Consider the following 20,137-nt stretch of genomic DNA (forward strand, 5'->3'; position numbering starts at 1 on the left):
GGCGGCGACCGCGGCGGCGCTCTAGCCGCGGCATGTCTGCGTCTCTACTGCTCTGGGAGGAGGAAGAGAAGGAGGAAGAGGAGGAGGAGGAGGAGGGGGAGGAAGAGGAGAAAGGCGCAGGGGTGGGAGCAGTTGCCGGAGCTGCTACAGCAAAAGTTCTCCCCCCCTCCCCCCTTCCCCTCTTCTCAAGGTCCCTAGAAAGGTTGGAGCTGCTGCCGTCTGCAGTCGGTGACCGCGCGACTCGGCGCCCGCCCGCGGTAAAGCGCTCGGCCTGGCAGGCCCGGGCCCGGGCCCGGGGGAGGGCGGGGGAGGGGGAGGGGGCGGCGCGCGGGGGGAGCGCGCGGCGGTAATGGCCTGACCCCGGGGGGAGCGAGCCGCGGCGAGGCCGGGGGTGGCCCGGGGGCCGGCGGAGGCCGGGGGGGATCGCTGGAGCAGGCTGGGGGACGGGAGGAAGCCGGGCGCGGGTGGTGGGTCGGGGGGTTGAGGAAGGATAATGACGGGGGTGGCAGCGGCGAGGAGGCGGCCTCCGGGGCCCGAGGCGGGTGTCGGAGGTCGGGAAGAAGGTGGAGTGTGTGCACGGGGAGGCCGGAGGGTGCTCGGCGGGGGAGTGGGAAGGCGAGGGAGACACCGGGTCTGTGTGCACCGTGCCTGGTGCAGTGCTTTATGCACCGCAGGCCTCAGTCACGGCGGCTGCCCGAGGGCTCTTCGCGGGCAGGGAAGGGCAGGGGTTGGAGAAAAGGGAATCCTTACAGGAAACCGAGTGGCAGTGTGTGCAGGGCGAGAGGCGGGGGCGAAGAATAGGTGGAGGAATGCAGGCGATGGCTGTGGAGAAGTCTTGAGGGTGGGGTGGGGGGGTTGGTGGGGTGGTGGTGTTCATTGTGCAGATAGAGTCGGTATTTCGTGATGGAAAAAAACCGAAGCATTTCTAAGGAAAGGAAAGAGGGAGTCGAAGGAGTTTCCGTGAATAGAAAGAATAGCGTTTGAAGCAAGAGGGAGTGCTAAAATTAGAGAATATGAAGAGGACGCGTGACAGAATCGACAGCTATAGTAGAATTAATAAATGTTGGTCCAGGGACTGAGGCGTGATTCCAGATGGGCCCGGGTGGCCCAGTTCCGAACCTGTTCGGGCTCTTCTTTAGATGACATCTGGTAAGTGTGGCTCCCGGCAGCGTTTGGGGTCGCTGAGAATTAAACCTTAGTCTGTAGTTGGGCCTGAGACATTTCAGACACGCACCCGTGAATGTGAGAATCTCTGAAACAGATCTTCAGCGAACACCTGGCCCACAGGTACGCTCTAGGTCATGGAGTTTATATTTGAGCAAATTTGAAGTGTGATCACTTACCAGAGGCCGGGCGAACACTACTCCGGCAAATGCTGGAATGGAAATTACTTGACTTGGCGGTTTTCGGCCCAGCTTAACTGTTCCAGGAGAACTGGGGCCATATTATTCAGCCTGGATCGCAGTCCACAAGGTTATAAGTAATGGTGGGGGGATTCCATGCGTGGTGGCCTTTGGGAGGCTCCATTTGTAGCTCCAATTAGTATAATTGACTGGATTGGTTCCATAACTCGGAGGCAGATGGGAGAACTTTTACCATTCACAGTTCCTGAATGTATACTCTTACTGAGGCATGGTGTTATTGAAGAAAATGCATCAGCCTACAGAGTGTGGGCCCGCAGAATGGAGGATCTAGAATATCTGTTTTGGTCTTAAGTTGCAAGGTCAGGGCTGGTTGCCTTGAGGTCTAGTAGGGGAACCTGAAGAGACTGGATGATTCTAAATCCAGGTTGGAGGGAGTATTAGCATTTTTATATCAGGAAATGAACCAAGACCTAATGAATTTGCTGAATTCACACCACACCAGATTTTAAGAGGGGACCTCTTGGCTAGAACCATACTCTTTTTTTTAAAAAAATACATTTTTATTGATTTCAGAGAGGAAGGGAAAAGGAGGGAGGGAGGGAGAGAGAGAGAGAGAGAGAGAGAGAGCGAGCGCGAGAGAAACATCAGTGGTGAGAGAGAATCATTGATCGATTGGGTGCCTCCTGCACACCCCACATGGGATCGAACCCACAACCCAGGCATGTGCCCTGACCAGGAATTGAACCCTAACCTCCTGGTTCAAAGGTTGACACTCAACCACTGACATATGCCGGCTGGGTCTAAAACCATACTCTTAAAGCTTTATTCACCTGAAAATTGGTTGTTAAGAAAGATTTGTATACACACTACATTATAATATTTTTTTTTAAAAATATATTTTATTGATTTCTTACAGAGAGGAAGGGAGAGAGATAGAGAGTTAGAAACATCGATGAGAGAGAAACATCGATCAGCTGCCTCCTGCACATCTCCTACTGGGGATGTGCCCGCAACCCAGGTACATGCCCTTGACCGGAATCAAACCTGGGACCCTTCAGTCCGCAGGCCGATGCTCTATCCACTGAGCCAAACCGGTTTCGGCTACATTATAATATTAATTCAGCTGAGCAGAGGATAGTATGAAAAATCCTTTTATGGAAGTAGAGGGTGGAGGGATTAATGGGGAAGATAGAAAGAAATTTGGGAGAGGGATGGAAAAATTCAATCATTAATTTAACAACTACTGTATCTCTAAAGGATGATAATTTAGCATTTTAGTGGAGAGGGGCTTTTATTAAATTTTCTTACAGAAATAAATCCAGATTATTTTTTAAAATTTGGAAAACTGTCAGTACATTATATATTCCTATAGGATGCTTTGATATTTTACAATCATCATAGTATAAGAGGGTCTGTTTTTTTCCCCTCCTGTGTTATCAATTTAAAAAATTTTTGTAAGTTTACAGATTTAAATATAGTAATATGTCATTATTGTTTTTCTCCCCTTTTTGAAGTATATGGAATTATACATGTATAATGAAATTATACTGCTTATAATGAAAAGCAATAGCTCTGTCTCACTTGTTCAGTTGCAGTTCCACTTTCCAGTCTACTACTTGTAAGCATTAATTTTGGTAGCTTATATCATGCTTTTCACAAGGTCCAAAAATAATTCCCATGTACTATTATTTCTTGATTGATTAAAATGACATTATGAAGTAGTGAAAAGACTTATTACTATGAATGGAAAGGATTTGTGTCACTGGCATTAATCCCCTTCCTGTTTCTCCTTTCCAACCTTTGATAGTTACTATTTAAACTTTTTTATTCTATGTTTTTATACCTTTAATATGCTTAAAGATAAAGCATTTAAAATTAGACTGGACATACTGGGTGAGATGATACAGGGAGGGTTGATGGATGGACCTGTGAGAAAGAGTAGGTAGCAGAAACAGCATCTTTGTAGCATAAGGGTTCCTGGTTAGAGATGAGCAGTTGTTTGGCAATGATAGTTCATTTTGGAATTAGTTACCAGGTCAACTACGAAGTAGTATTCTTTGAGTCTTATGGGGATTTTGAGTGTGGAGAAATCTGGGAATGGGTTAAGATGACTCTTAATTGTTCTTTCCAGGCTTTTACAGCAATACTTACTTTTTCAGGAAGGAAGGACTGGCGTGGATATGTGTTTCATTTTTATGGATGGAGGGATTGGGAAATGTGAAAACAGGGAGGAGTATGAGGGACCGGGTATGAAGGGGGGGGGGGGGGCGGGTGCTAATTTTGTGGGAGGGTATAGAAAAGGTAAAGAATTCTGAGGACATTTGGATGTAGTTGATGTGAGGGAGATTTAAATTACAATAGTTAGACTGAGATTTGTGGAAGTTATAAGGAAATTAGCATACTTAAGCCACGAACATGTTGTTAATATGGTGGAAAATGGTATGTTGCTTGTATATTAGGATAGATTCTTAAAGTACTGGTTTTTGGAATTTGTGTATGAGGTGCAACATTACCAAGTCAGCGTGACTGAGATTGGGAGAATAGAAAGATCTAACTCCCGTTTTAGGAAGTCTTGTTTAACCCACCTCTTGAGGTCTCTCTTGTTCTGAATAAAAACAGTATTCACATGTAGATTATATAGTGCTAAATTTTGTCTTTGTTTATGGAATTATTCTCTTTGTTTGGGAAATGGTGGCTTGATTGTAACCTCTCTAGAGCTGAGATTTACTTTATTTTCTGGGGACCCTCACAACTGTTTGCTTCTTAGTGCTTAATAAAATACCTGTTGAATGACTGATAGTGTTCACTGCTTTAGTGATATAGTGGAAATGTGTAAAATTGCTGAGCAGTATGGTGGTATTGCAGACAAAATCTATGTGTGGTGGTGATGTGTGTGTGTGTGTGAGAGAGAGAGAGAGAGAGAGAGAGAGAGAGAGAGAGAGAAAGAGAGAAAGAGAAGGAATATCTTACTAGGGAAAGCCTTTAGATTTAAGGGGAGAAGACAGAATGGATTAGAATGGAACTGTAACAGTTCTGCCAAAACATTGAAGGTATGGGACCAAAGGTTCTAGTCTAATTTCAGACTAGTTTAATCTGAGTAAATCTGGTCTGTAGTTTGGGGCTGGTTTAATTTGAATTTTCTTACCTCGGGCCTAAATTACTGCTTAGAGATTTTTAGCTGTTTTAAGAATCTGTCTGATTTTATTTAAGTATTTTTTAAGATAATATAAATATGTTAGATGAAATTTCTTCCCTCAAGGAATTTATAATACTTAATTCTTTTAGGGAGAGAAAGACAGTTGGAATTAATTCAGGAACAGTCCAAGAGTTCAGAAAATTGATTTTTAAAAAACAAATACTGGAAGTATACCTTTGATGAGAATTTTTTATATTGGTAGTCATTTTCAGAGTAGTGTTCAGAGTTTTTTTGGAACACTTTTTCTGAATTACCTTCTGAGCCTCTTAGCACATTCTATACAATTTACCTATTTATTGACTACTTATTGTGTGCTGTTGGGGGAGGGAGCCTATAAAGGTGAGTAAAACATGGTACCTATCTTCTAGGAGTTCATAATCCCTTCAGGATGTCACAATTACAAATAATACAGGCATAATGTTATTCTGAATAGTTTTAGTGGTGACAAATCTTTTCAGTTTTTAAGATTTTTAGAAATGCTGAAGATCTGTTGATATTAAGTGGAGTGAATAAAGAGTAGTTTTGGTTTAAATTCATTGAGTCACAGAAATGGCAGTGATTTTTTTGGTTGACTTATTTAACTGACTTTGGAAAACACTCCTAAAGGGGAAGTCGGAAATATTTTAAACAATGGTGACAGTACACATGTAGTTAGGCACTAGATGATATTGCTTAAATGCATCAGATGATTGGATGCAGTGAATAAATGTGTAAGTAACCTCCTAAGTTAAATAGTTTAAAGAGGACTACACTGCTTTTAATATGTAAATAAATTTTGGGTATGTTTGTTAATAGTTTCATTACTGTGAACAAGGTAGTTTATGATTAAGTTCCCAGATGAGTTTTACAGACAGTAAGTGCTTTAGGAGTTCAGAGAATGGAGAAATAAATACTGTCTAAGGTTGGGGAAATGATTTCAATATACCATATTTCAGCTAGATATTTGAAAGAATTCCTTAGGGATCTCAGGAAAGGAACTAAATTGCTCCAAATTTCTATTGCAGCCTAGAATGAACCTAGAGTCCTGATCTATTTTTGTCTGAATGCTTTCTGCCTGTTTCATTTTAGCTACTCCTACGGATTTGTTCCTTTTCAAAATCACCTTTGCTGGATAGATTTTGAGCACTCTGGGACAACTGGTGTGTGTGTGTGTGTGTGTGTGTGTGTGTGTGTGTGTGCGCGCGCGCGCGCGCCTATTTCCATCTATGTCTAGTGTAACTGTTAGTTTTTCCTTTTTTTGAGCCTGTACCCAACAAATTGCTTGGTTTCTGTGAGTGAAGAGCCCGAGTCAGCTTGGCTCTGTTATTCTAGCATTTTCCTGAATGTTTTTTTCAAGCCTGCTTTCTGAATTACAGAGAATAGATAGAATTGAGGGCATATGTCCAGTAGACACATGCTCCATGAATAAATGAATGAATGAGAAAGAATCTGAGATAAATTAGGAGCTCTAAATTATCTATATGTTTTCTGTTTATTTCAGTTTATTTATTGGGGCTGACAAATATACAGGGGTGGGCAAAAGTAAATTACCAGCCATCACTACCTAAAAGATAAATCATAAGTAAGGATATGAAACAATAACAATAAGATAAATAACACAAGAATAAACTGTTTTGCATTCTCACAACTGTTAACCTACTTTTGCCTACCCCTGTGTACATGGATGGAAAAGTCTACTGAAGAGAAAATGAAAGAAAAATCTGTTAGAAGACTATAAGGCCTATTATTATGGATGTTAGAAAACTACTAATAAATTGAAAGATAAGTAGATGGAGAAATAGAGGTGTTATCTGATAGAAAGTATGATTCTGAAAGAAGAAAATGATTAACATATAACAGGTTATGTTTAGAGGAAAGCAAGAGAAGATTGAAAGGAAAGAGGATTGTTTGAAATGCCTGTTTTGGGGAGGAAGATAGTAAGACTATTTGAAGGATAATAGAAGTCAGTATGTAGTAGAAATTATGTAGATTTATAACTGAGGTTTCAGAAAATGATTGGATGAGTTTTTTTTTTTGTTCGTGTGTGTTAATCCTCACTCCAGGATATTTTTGCATTGATTTTTAGAGAGAGTGGAAGGGAGAGGGAGAGACAGAGAGAAACATTGATGTGAGAGAGACATCAGTTGGTTGCCTCCTGCATGCACCGCATCCTGGGCGGGGGAACCTGCAACCAAGGTACGCGCCCTTGATGGGAATCGAACCTGGGACCTTTATCCACTGAGCAAAACCGGCTAGGGCTGAATGAGTTTTCTGTAGTCCGTAGACTATGCATATTTCTTATATGCAAAAACATTGTTGGATGCAGTCAGGAATAAATCCTTTGGGATTTATATTCTAATAGGGAGCTGGACTTCTGCACAAATAACTACACTATGATCACAAATGTGTTATAAGAAAAATACTGAATATTACTGAAGTAAAAGGGAGTAAAAAACATTTGAGTAAGGGAAAAGCTGGGACTGCATTTAGTGGCATGGAAGTAGTATTTTAGCTAGTCTTGGAAGGGATAATAGGATCCTGACTGGCAGAAATTACTGGAAAGAGAGCATTCCAACATGAGGGATTAGCAAAATCAAAGGTTTGGAGGTGAGGAGCCAAGGATGTATGGAGAATAGTGAGAGTTAATTTTTTTTTTTTTTTACTATGGCCTACAATAGAAATACATGTTACATCTTCACCAAATATATGCATGTATGAATGTTTGTGTGTATGTATAAAACAAAATGGTTCAATAAGAATAACAATACTTACCATGTTGGATGTACTCAGATGTTTTCTATTCTGTTTGACTAAGAAGATAAAAGATGGCTGTCACTCATTAAACTGATTTCAGTACTAACTAAATAATTGATCACCTGTAGTTTGGAACATAGAGTTCATGAACAGGGCATAATATATAAGGTAGAAAGAGAGTTATTTGGGGGTTGGGTAGAAAGTGGATGGCCTTGAAAGCTAAGCTAGTTTGTATTTGATATGATGCAGTGTTGTTCTTAGTAAGCAAACAGAAGCTGGGTTTTAGTATTGGCCCTTCTGTTTACCCATGCTGTGATTATGGAAAGATTGCTTTTCTGAGACTCAGTTTTCTCATCAGGAAATTGATAATCATTATACCTTCTGGCAGGGTTTGAGGATTAAAGTACGTTAACATATAAAGTATAGATATTGAACTTTTTTGGGAATTGAATCAAGGACTGTTTATTAGATGACTTAATCTGACAATATCTGACAATACAGGATAGATGGGGGGCAGTGTGGTGGTATAGTAAGATTGGAGGCGAGAAGCTTAGTTAGGAGGCTACTGGAGAAACTAAGAGGCACTCGAATTAGTTTGACAGCAGCAGGATTAGAAATGAGGTGGGATGTGATTGGAGAGAAAAGGGGAAGATGACTGGAAATTTAGAGTTGTGGAAAGATTCAAAAGGCAGCAGCTAAAATTGGATTGCACTTTTGGGTAGTTTAGTGGGGTGCATTAGAGTAAGTAGTTACAGTTTCAGTTATTTGCTGAATAATTAAATATGTAAACTGAGGAATAAATTGTGAGTGGAGACAGTGATGGATGGGTTTGAGAAGGTAGGGATAGGTTGAAGGGTGCTTTGGATGGACTGCAGAATTTATCCGCTCAGGGAATATTTTTATATGCTTACTGTGGGCAAGATTCTATGGCAGGCAGTGTGAAGGATACATCCTATATAATAAAAGCCTAATATGCTAAGTGTCCGGTTGACTGGTTGTCCGTTCAACCAATCAAAGCGTAATATGCTAATGATATGCTAAGGCCACTCAACCGCTTGCTATGCCATGCACTGACCACCAGGGGTCAGTCGACTGGTGACGAGTCGCTATGATGTGCACTGACCACCAGGGGGCAGATGCTCTGACCAGTAGGTTAGCTTGCTGCTGGGGTTAGGCTGATCGTGACCTAGCGAGATGGGCTGGACACACCCTGGAGCCCTCCTGCGGTCCCTCCCCAGCTGGCCAACCTCCCGTGTCTCTCCCCAGCCCTGATTGTGCACCGGTGGGGTCCCTCGACCTGGCCTGCGCCCTCTCGCAATTCAGGACCCCTTGAGGGATGTTCGAGAGCCAATTTCAACTCGAACCTGCAGGTCAGACCAAGGGACCCTACTGGTGAATGAATTTGTGCACCAGCTCTAGTATTTATATATGATGCAGTTCATGTTCTTTAGGAGTTTATCCAGGGACAAAAATGTGTACACGTCTTGTCTATGACAGAGGTACTGAGGCAGGTTCAATTATGTGGAGGAATTAGTATGTAGCTTACACCTTGAAGGATAAATAGGGTTGTAGTAGGCAAGATGGTGAGAGTTGGCATTCTAAGAAGAGGGAGTGATATGAGTGACAACAAAGTTCTGGATATGTTTAGAGATTGGTGGCCTAAATTAGCTGGAATTTAGGGCTCATGTTGATGAATGGAGGGAAATAAACTGTAAAGTAGTTGAAACATCTAAAAATTCAGACTAAACTGGCTATAAAAATATTTTTGAGATATAACTTAAAGTACTCAGATCTCAACGGTATAGGTTAATGAATTTTTTTAGGTATACAATGATGTGTAACCACTGCTGAGTTCAATATATATAGCATTTCCACATGTTAGAAGCCTTAAGTTGATATCTTCTCCAACCAAAAGTAACTATTATTACCTCTATGATAACAGAGGAGCCTTGTGATTTTTTGCATTTCATATAAGTGGAATTATACGTCTCTGTAGAGGTTTCTTGTGCTCAACATGTCTGTGAGATTCATCTAGCCCAGGGGTGGGCAAACTTTTTGACTTGAGGGCCACAATGGGTTCTTAAACTGGACCGGAGGGCCGGAACAAAAGCATGGATGGAGTGTTTGTGTGAACTAATATAAATTCAAAGTAAACATCATTACATAAAAGGGGGTACGGTCTTTTTTTTTTTTTTTAGTTTTATTCATTTCAAGCGGGCTGTAGTTTGCCCACAGCTGATCTAGGGTGTATATAGCAGTAGTTCATTCTTTTTCTTTTTATTTATTTATTTTTATTGCTTAAAGTATTACAAAGGGTATTACATATGTGTCCATTTTATCCCCCCGCCCTAGACAGTCCCCCAGCCTCCCCTATCCCCCAGTGTCTTATGTCCATTGGTTATGCTTATATGCATGCATACAAGTCCTTTAGTTGATCTCTTACCCCCCTACCTCCTGCCCCCCAACCCTCCCCGGCCTTCCCGCTGCAGTTTGACAATCTGTTTGAGGCAGCTCTGCCTCTGTATCTATTATTGTTCAAAAGTTTATAATGGTCTCTATTATCCATGAATGAGTGAGATCATGTGGTATGTTTCCTTCATTGACTGGCTTATTTCACTTAGCATAATGCTCTCCAGTTCCATCCATGACGTTGCAAATGGTAAGAGTTCCTTCCTTTTTAGAGCAGCATAGTATTCCATCGTGTAGATGTACCACAGTTTTCTAATCCATTCATCTACTGATGGACACTTAGGCTGTTTCCAGATCTTAGCTATGGTGAATTGTGCTGCTATGAACATAGGGGTGCATATATCTTTTCTGATTGGTGTTTCTGGTTTCTTGGGATATATTCCTAGAAGTGGGATCACAGGGTCAAATGGGAGTTCCATTTTCAGTTTTTTAAGGAAACTCCATACTGTCTTCCATAGTGGCTGCACCAGTCTGCATTCCCACCAGCAGTGCACAAGTGTTCCTTTTTCTCCACAAGTTCATTCTTTTTCATTGCTCTATTGGATTCCATTATGTGAATACTAGAGGCCCACTGCACGAAATTCGTGCACGGGTAGGGTCCCTAGGCCTGGCCAGCAATCAGGGTTGATTGGGGCCTTCTTGCCGGCCAGGGCCTGCCTTCTTTCTGCACCGCCCCCTGGTGGTCAGCGCACGTCATAGTGAGTGATGGAACCTCATGGTCTCCTGGTCGAACTCCTGAGGGGACACTTTGCATATTAGCCTTTTATATATATAGATACCATAGTGCATTTACCCGTTCCATAATTGTTGGACAGCTGAGTAATTTCTATTTTTTGGAAGTCTAAGGAGTTTTAACGACTCAGTATGTAATGGGGGTGGGTGGGACTATTGCTGGTTTTTTGTTTATTTTTTAAAATCTTTATTGTTGAGGGTATTAAAGATGTCCCTCTTTGCTGATTTTTGAGTGGGGAAATAAGGTGGGTTCAAGATAGTAATGTGGGGTGACCTGTTTTTGTTTTGCAATGGAGAAAAACTAGTGACTAGGAGACAGAGTTAGAAGGCTATGACAAAAGTGTGAAGTATTGAGAGTCTAAATTGGAATGGTGATGGTGGGAATAAAAGGAAAGGGATAGATATAAGAAGTACTTCAAAGAAAGAATTGAACAACGAATGGGTTTTTGGGAAACTGGAGAAAAAGTGGACAAGAAAAGTTATGTTAAATTCTAGGGCTTTTAACATGGATGACTGTGAGAATGGTGGTGCCATTAACAGAAATTATTGGATCAGTTAGCAGAACTATTTTGGTGCGAAAGAAAGGCTACTTTAGTTTTAAGACACATTGACCAGTGTGTGAGACACCAGTGGAAGTGTCCAATGGGAATCTAGCTAGAATTAAAAATACTGTACTCAGTATTTTTGAGGAAAGAGATCCGATAGAGATTTGGGAATACGTATATAGAGTTGATAGTTGAAGCTACTAATTCTGGATTTGGTAGGGGGCTGATGGCTATGAAATTATTTGGACTGATAATTGAAATGTTACTTGAAGCAGTAATTGAAGAATCTAGTTAAAAAGAAACCATTATATTCTAATTGCTCAGGAATAAATTAGATTAGTAGAGGGTGATGGTTTAACGATTATTTTGGGAGCTCTGGGAAGAGAATTATATGAAGAATGGAAATATAGCAGCAATTGGTTAGAGATGAGACTGTGACGGGGAGAGAATTAGAGAAAGCTCCAGGACTGAACTTGGGAAAATATCCACATCCACAGTTTGGGCTCATTCTAGACAGAAGAAGCAACTAGAGCAGTGATGGCGAACCCATGACACACGTGTCAGAGGTGACACGCATGTCAGAGGTGACACACGAACTCATTTTTTTGGTTGATTTTTCTTTGTTAAATGGCATTTAAATATATAAAATAAACATAAAAAATATAAGTCTGTTTTACTGTGGTTGCAAATATCAAAAAATTTCTATATGTGACACGGCACCAGAGTTAAGTTAGGGTTTTTCAAAATGCTGACACGCCGAGCTCAAAAGGTTCGCCATCACTGAACTAGAGAGACCAGAGAAGAACATATGGAACAGGGACAAAAATCAAAGGTAGTTCAGGTGTCATTACCAAAGAGAGGCGAAGCACTGGTGTGGTGCATCATAGGATTTGGTCCATGGAATTTTTTTTTGGAGGGAGAGGGGGCGTGTCTTCAAGAGAACAGTTCAGAGGCCAGAGTGCATGGGGTAAAAGACTGAACAGATTGGGTTAATATGGAAGAACTGACTGTAGGAATTGTATTAAGTTCATTTTAAGAAGTAGGAACAATTCTTTTTTCAAAACTGGAGGCAAGAAGTAACAAGTAGATGAAGATACAGAATTTTAGAAGCTGTGAAGAGGATTTGATTACAGGTGGAGAAGGTGTGGTTTGAGGGAATTCCATGAAATAGATTGAGTCTTTAATGGGATTAAGTATTTACATTAAAAAAAATGATTTGAAGTCCTGGCTGGTGTGGCTCAGTTAGAATGTCGGCCTGAGCACCAAAGGTTCATGGTTTTGATTCTTGGTCCAGAGTACATACCTGGGGGGGGGGGGGGGAGGGTGGGGGTGGGGGGGGAGGGGGGGACAAACCAATCGACGTGTCTCTCTCACATGGATGTTTTTCTCTGCCTCTCTCTCTCCCATCCTTCCCTTCCACTCTCTATGAAAAAGCAATGGAAAAAATATACCCTCAGGTGAGGATTAACAAAAACACATAAAAATAATTTGGATTAATCAATGAAATGAGAGTTGTAAAAGATTTCATAGCTCTCTGGGGGTGCTTAATACCAGTGTGTGGGTGGGTATGGAGAGAATAGACGGTGAAGATTGTCTATTATTGGGGAGATACATGGCAAATATAATGGAAGGTCATGATATTCTGGAGAGGGCAGTATTAAATGGCTGATTGGACAGGTTTAAATTGTGTAGAAAGACAAGTGCAGCTAAAAGGAGGTGAAGAGCAGGCATAGAACTAGAAAAAAGTAGTTGTGGTTAAAAAAAGAAAGGTCTTCTGAAGTTACAATCCTAGTGGCACAGTACTTCCAATTGATGACCTCTTTTCAGTATACATATGCGTGGGTGAGGTACAGATGAAGGTTTTAGGATTTGAGGAAGGTAAGGGCATAGAACAAGCATGTGAAACTTGCGACCCGCACCCACAACGAATATTTTTGTGACCCAGCCAATGTAACGGTATGTAAGGAACGTTGTAATAAAAATTTCGTAACTTAATTTTTACAGTATCCTGCTATACATAATTATTAGTAATGAACTACAACGTTCACTAATGACTGATGACTGTAATCGTGTTGCATTCATTTTCCTTATGCGCCTTTCGCACAGGTGCAGCGTTTCTCCCCACTAATCCTAGTAGCGAATATTTTAGCAGCCGATTGCCACGTCATTAGTCTTGGACTGACTCGTTTGGTGTGCGCAACAGGAAATATTTCGCTTTTGGAGAACAAGAAAAATAGGTTTATTTGCGTTATGCTTATTAATTTGTGCAGTTTATTCAGTGTCTGGTAAGTTAATGTTTAAGAAAAATATTAATTTTTATTAAAATGTTCTATTATTTTATGTTAACAATTACTCATTTATTTCAGCCCTTTGTATTCAGCATGTCTCTATCAAAATAAACCCACGTTTCTATTGAAGCTTTTTGCGGCCCACATAAACTTAAACCTTGTTTATTTGGATGCCCATGTTAGCCTTTGACATGCTTGGTGTAGAAAGTTCTTCAGCATTGTTTTTGAAGTCACTGAGAATAATGGCTGAATCTGGGACAAAGTAGAATTGAAATCTTTGGGGAAGGAAGGTGGGAGGGTATTGTGGAGCTTGGTGATGTTGTAGATGGAATGGTTTAAGTGAGTAATGTGAATTGCAAGGAGATTTTTTAGTGATAGAGAACAGTGGGAGTGTCCCTGGGGAAGCAGTTGTTCCTTTAACAAATTGAAGGAGTAGGAGAATGTATATCTAAGCCGTGAGAAAAGCAGGTTTTCCAGGAAACGCCAAGTTTGAGATAAAATGAGGAGGTAGTCACAACAGTCCAGGCAAGAGATGATAGTGATCCGAATTGCAGTGGCATTGGGATGGAGATAGATGGATTTACTACATTTACTAGTTCTTTAAATTTCTTTATTAATAAATTATACTTCAAAATCATAACCATTCATATGTAATATACTGATATAAACTCAACTGAGAGATTTGTAGATTAGAAATGAGACAGTGGAAAAGAAAAGATGAGGGAAAGGTGTACTAGTATGAAAGGCAGGTAAAGGTGTACTAGTATGGAAGGTAGGTAAAGGTGTACTAGTATGAAAGGCAGGTAAAGGTGTACTAGTATGGAAGGCAGGTAAAGGTGTACTAGTATGGAAGGCAGGTAAAGGTGTACTAGTATGGAAGGCAGGTAAAGGTGTACTAGTATGGAAGGCAGGTAGAGGTGTACTAGTATGGAAGGCAGGTAGAGGTGTACTAGTATGAAAGGCAGGTAGAGGTGTACTAGTATGAAAGGCAGGTAGAGGTGTACTAGTATGGAAGGCAGGTAGAGGTGTACTAGTATGGAAGGCAGGTAGAGGTGTACTAGTATGGAAGGCAGGTAAAGGTGTACTAGTATGGAAGGCAGGTAAAGGTGTACTAGTATGGAAGGCAGGTAGAGGTGTACTAGTATGGAAGGCAGGTAGAGGTGTACTAGTATGGAAGGCAGGTAAAGGTGTACTAGTATGGAAGGCAGGTAAAGGTGTACTAGTATGGAAGGCAGGTAAAGGTGTACTAGTATGGAAGGCAGGTAAAGGTGTACTAGTATGGAAGGCAGGTAAAGGTGTACTAGTTTGGAAGGCAGGTAAAGGTGTACTAGTTTGGAAGGCAAAAAACGTGGAGTAATTTGTTGACAAAGACCGTGGACAAGCTGCTAAAGCTAGTAAATGGATAATACAGAAATGAATGAGGAGGTTGGAGTTGACCTGAACAGGAATAAGAGTAAGATGAAGAGAAGCGTGAGTGGCTTGAAGCAGAGAAAAGATGGAGAAAACAGTGCTACTTAGGAAATAACTAATGCCAGGAGCCTGTTTCTTCTCCATGCAAAATAAGGACAGACCTTGCCACCCACGATGTTGTATAAATGATAGTATAGCATGCAACGCTTTAAAAGAAATAGCATAAATGATAGAGACATTGAGATCTTTGATCTCTACTTGAGTGCCTCAAAACGACATCAAATTTGTTTGCAAAAAATTGTGTGGTGGTAATTTGTATATGTAAAGCGTTTCAGGTAAAAAGTGGAAAGAATGGGGTGGATGGTAGGAAGTAGGTGCCCAAACGAGTCTAAAATAGCTTCTGTAGTTTTTTTCTTTTTTGTCTAAATGACTTTATCTCATATTCCTTTTGTTGTAAGGCTGGTTTGCTCTGTGTTCTCATTTCATTTATTGCTTGGTTATGGGGGACTCCCAGTTACACACTTTTATAGAAATGCTTTCTTGTCTTATTTCTAGTTATTTGTCATTTATTGAATATCTCAAAAGGAGCTGTCTTGCAATTCTAAAAACAAAATGTGGCTAAAACGGAAACACTGCTTTTTTTTGTTTTGTTTTGCTTTTAAATCTTGAATATTTAAGGGCTTGAAACCTTCATCATCTTCCATTGATGATATTTAAGACCTAGACCAGATCTCATATTCTTTGGCTTTTGTTTCTGCTCTCAAACTTTTGTTTGTCCAGCTTTGTAGTAGCATTCGTTTATGTCAGCCTTCATCTTCTGTCAACTTTCCCCTTGTACTAGCAAAGATTTGACTTGCAAGTGCTTACTTACCAAACTCTGGTTTTTGAGATTCTCTGTCAGTGCCTTGCTGTGGTCCTGGCAACTGACACTTTACCATGAAGATACCAACGCTGTATGCTTCATACCCGTTGTATTTGCATTATATACCTCACATGATTGACTCACTCTTTCGACCTCTGAGCAAAGTGCACTTTCTGACCCTCCAAATTTAATAATGAAAGGCCTGTGGGAATCCAGAGCTTTGACAGCCTAAGAGGGCCACGGGATGTCACTTAGCTGTAACCTGATTTCATCTAGAATTGTTTTTAGGACTAGTTTCAAACATAGCTGGGCCTTGGAGAGGAGGGGGGTATATTCAGAATATTTGAGTGAACTTTGGGTTAGACTAATGATGATATCTTAAGGAAGGTGTTGGGAATGATTATGGTAGAAATGGAGAGTATTTAAGTGATAATTATATTAATTTAACATAGATAAGTGACTTAACAGAATAGGGGTTGGGTACCTGGAAATGAGACAATGAAAGAAATAAAAAAGATGAGATAAAGGTGTGCTGGTATGGGTCCTGTAGATTTGTGCTTGTCAACACATACACACTTGCATGTATGGTTACATATAATGTTGAGGTAATGTGTTAATTTGATTAGGTTCTATAATTAGTCTTCAGGGAATTGGGATGGTGGTCTTGAGTTATGAGTGGTTCAAATGAATTGGTAGAGAATATTTGGAAAGATCATTATCAAATTAATTGGGGGTATGCTTAGGAAATGGATTTTTCAGTGACTGTGGTGGCCTCTCTGAAGTAGGTTCACAAAATTTGAGGGCAATTAGGGTGTTAAATGGAGAGTGTCAGGGAATGAGGGAACGGACAAAAAATGCAGTGTTTGAGAAAGTTATTTATGAATTATTTGGTAGGAGCTGATAACAATTATAAAAGTTGTGGAGAGGTTTTGAGTAGGTAAATGGGAGATGGAAGGAATTTATGGGGAAGCTTGTTACAGTAGAGAAGTTTCAAAAGAGTAAAATTGGAAAGATGGTTTAGAAAAGGTCATTCTTTTGGGAAAATGCAGTTCTTAGGTTAAAAACTGGAAGGCAAGGGCAAACTAAAATGAGTAGATGAAGGTGTGGAGAAGTAAGATTAAGAGGAAAGCTTAGGGTAAGAGGTTACTGAAAGAGATTTCTTCTTGTAAGGAGTGTTGTGTTGGATTCTACTTTTGATTAGTAGTTCAGTAAGGAAAGGAGGTAATTGTGCATTATGAGTTTATTTCTTAAGAAACCAGCAGATAGGGAGCCCTTCTGTTCCCTGGGCTCTCAGAGCCCACGCCGATCCGCAGCCGCACGGGCGGGATTTTGCCTGGCGCTCGGCTTGTCGGCTGGCGGAGCAGCGGCGCTCCGGAGCCGCGCGGGTGGTGGGCCCGCAGCCGCCGCGCCGCCGCCGGCACCGCCTGCGAGCCCGGCCGAGCGGAGCCGCGGGTGGGGGCGGGCTGCGGGGATTCAGGCACCCGCGGCTCCTCCGGGGGCGCTCTGGTAAGTGAGGGGGGCCGGGGCCGCGAGGTGGGAACGGGGGAGGGGCTTTCCTGAGCGCCGGGACCAGACCTCCGCTCGCGGCTCGCGCGGCTTCCTTTTGTGTGTGTGCATGTGTGTGTGTGAGCGCGCGCGCGTGTTTTTTTTTTTTCGTGTGTGTGTGTGTGTGTGTGTGTGTGTGTGTGTGTGTATGCGCGCGTGCGTTAGTGCGCCCGTGTGCTGGGAGGCGGTGGGGAGCGCGGAGAAGTCGGCTTTTCCTGCGCGGGGGGCAGCCCGGCCCGCGGCCTCGGCGGCGGTGGGGCCTCCCTGACACGGGTCTTCGGGCCCCCGCAGGCCCCCTGTCTGCAGCGCGAGGGCAAACTTTGCGAGTGCTTCTTGGCGCTGACGGTGTCTGCCTGACAGCGGGGCCCCGAACCGTTATTGACACCCTCTTTTCCCTCCTAGCCCCCCAGTCTTCTGTGGGACTGCATTGTGTTTACAGTTTTATGGTGTGCATAAGGTTAGATGCGGAACTTGGTCTAGTAGACAGTTTTTGCTTGATATGAAGAGCAAAAAAATGTACGCATTATCCGCATCTGGTTGCGCTCGTCAAATCTGCGTGTTCAGTGGTCAGAGCAGCCCTAAGGCCTTTCCAGATTTAGACTGTGGGCAGGCTTTTCCTCTCCAGACTTTGCGAGGCACTTCTTACAGTCAGGAAAGAGCTACTTGTGTAGGACACTGAAAACTAGATAGAGTTAGAACCCCTCCCGAGAGCTTGGGTTAAAAACAGCTTTTATTTTTGGTTTTACATAATAATCATGATTTGTGTAGTTTACATATAGAGTTTTGCAAAATCGGGCATGGTATTTAAAAAAAAGCATTTCTTACTAATTTAATAGAGAGCAATGGTAAAGGCACCACACAGTTTTGAAATTTTAAGTATGTTAAATGTTGCTATAAATAAAATGCTATTCAGATTTTTAGATTTATTAAATCTAAAAATACGTTTGCAGTTGTCCTTTGGGTGTAGTAGGAAGTCCTGGGTTTCTCAGTGCGTGTTTCTGGGCAGATTTTCAGTATTGTCAGCATGATACCGGTATAGAACCTTAACCTGAGTGAATAATTTGTTTGAGATTACCAGTCTGTTTTGCAGCTGGGAATAGACTCTGGGTCTCTTATTCCCAGTCTGGTGACCTATCTAAGAATAGACTAAGGAAACTGGGTATTTGTCTGTTTGGTGGAAAATAATGACTGAGTTGATTTTATAGTGAGTATTAAAGAGCCAAAAAATGGGTGTGTGAACATTCAATTTTCTGTTGTAACAATTAAATGTAGTTTCTCCACACTGAATGTCTTTGGCTTTTCTTTAAATACATAAAGGACTTGAGGATATTCCCCATTGTTACTTTTCATGGCATTTGTAGCCCATTTACACTTGATTAAAACAGATAGATGCTTTTTGTATTTAACTGGTGAATGTGTATTTCAATGTGGGTATTCTCACTGGTTAGTAAACAGCAAGTAACTTGAGAATGTTTAGCCTCCTCACAAATGGTAGGGAGAAGAATAATTATGTTAACTTCAATAATCTCTGGTGCTGAAACCGGTTTGGCTCAGTGGATAGAGCGTCGGCCTGCGGACTGAGGGGTCCCAGGTTCGATTCCGGTCAAGGGCATGTACCTGGGTTGCGGGCACATCCCTAGTGGGAGGTGTGCAGGAGGCAGCTGATCGATGTTTCTCTCTCATCGATGTTTCTAACTCTCTATCTCTCTCCCTTCCTCTCTGTGAAAAATCAATAAAATATATTTAAAAAAAAAAATCTCTGGTAAAAAAATCCCTTTTGGCTTTATTGAGGATGCTCTTTATTGAGGATGGTATACCTGTGGATAATCTCAGCTTTATACATATACTATTAGTCTTGTTCTTGTTACTTACTGTATTAGATCTATACAACAATATTTTATTCACATGTTTTCAGTAAGCCTTATACAAAAAAGTACCTTTTCTTTGTGTCGTGGTATGAGTTGTAATTGAACCTTTTTGTTTTCTTCATTCCTAGCCTTTCTAATACCTTTTTGCCTATATCGCAAAAACAAAGACAATCTTTCTTCTTCCTTCTTTCCATCTCCAAAGAACCCTCAAATTTTAAAATCCAATACCAGAGGTCTCCACCAATGTCTGAAGACATTTTTGGTTGCACTGGAGGATTCTATTTGGTAAATAGTAGGTAGATGCTAAACATCCTACAATGGACATGATACCCCCCACAACAAAGAGTTTTCCAGTGCAGAATGTCAGTAGTGTAGATGTTGAGAAACCCTGATCTAATATGTTGAGAATAATATTCTACTAAATAATTTAAATATATAAAAATTATTTATAAAGTTATAATATAAATAAATATATAATTATAATTACATTCCTGTGATACATCTGTTATAAATGTTTTTCCAAAGATGTCATTAGAATGATCATGGGTCAAAGCTTATTAAGTATATTTTAGAGCCTCATTACATAGGATTTTGGAGTTGGAAGATTAACAAGTATCACCCTTTCAGTATGTAGATAAGGAAATGGAGTTTCAGAGAGATTCTGACTTACCCAAGGTTCCACCGATAATGCAGAGCTCAGGTCTCTTGTTATTTCTATAATAAATAATTTTAACTTATTTAATTAAAATTAACTTAAGTTATTACTGAGGAAAACAATATTGTATCATTTTGTTTGATATACAAAGAAATTAAAGTAATCAAATAAAAATATAATTACATTGTGAGAATCTCAGTATTCAATGAATTATTGTTACTTTTTCAGATTCACATGTGTTGAACTTTTCAGCATCTGCTTTAAAAAAATGTTAAAAATTGAAAATAGCACATACAATTTTAAAACAAAATTTAAAGTTAGTAATGAATGATACCGTAGGCAGCATTACAATTGCAAAACCAACTGGAATTGTTAAATGTCTTATGGTTTCTTGAATTTAGATATGCAATCTGTAATATGAAGATCACAATAATAGTGAGTTATTGTGCTGATTGTAAATCTATTCTAGC

At 40.9% G+C, this 20,137-nt stretch overlaps 1 protein-coding gene across 13 annotated transcripts in view; it reads left to right on the plus strand.

Annotated features, from left to right (window-relative positions):
* Window positions 1-20,137, plus strand: part of ZNF148 (zinc finger protein 148) — a 152,906-nt gene continuing 132,769 nt past the window's right edge. For 2 of the 13 annotated variants that reach the window (XM_081085404.1, XM_081085393.1), the window contains exon 1: window positions 47-257. The gene's annotated coding sequence lies outside the window, so the exon portion shown is untranslated. Of the gene's footprint in view, window positions 258-1,072; window positions 1,288-12,473; window positions 12,497-20,137 lie in introns of those variants that run through there. The other 11 variants (XM_081085403.1, XM_081085395.1, XM_081085398.1 and 8 more) reach the window with 10 other exon arrangements.

This window comes from Myotis nattereri (genome assembly GCF_964212035.1).
Source record: "Myotis nattereri genome assembly, chromosome: 3".
In the NCBI taxonomy this organism is placed as follows: Eukaryota; Metazoa; Chordata; class Mammalia; order Chiroptera; family Vespertilionidae; genus Myotis; species Myotis nattereri.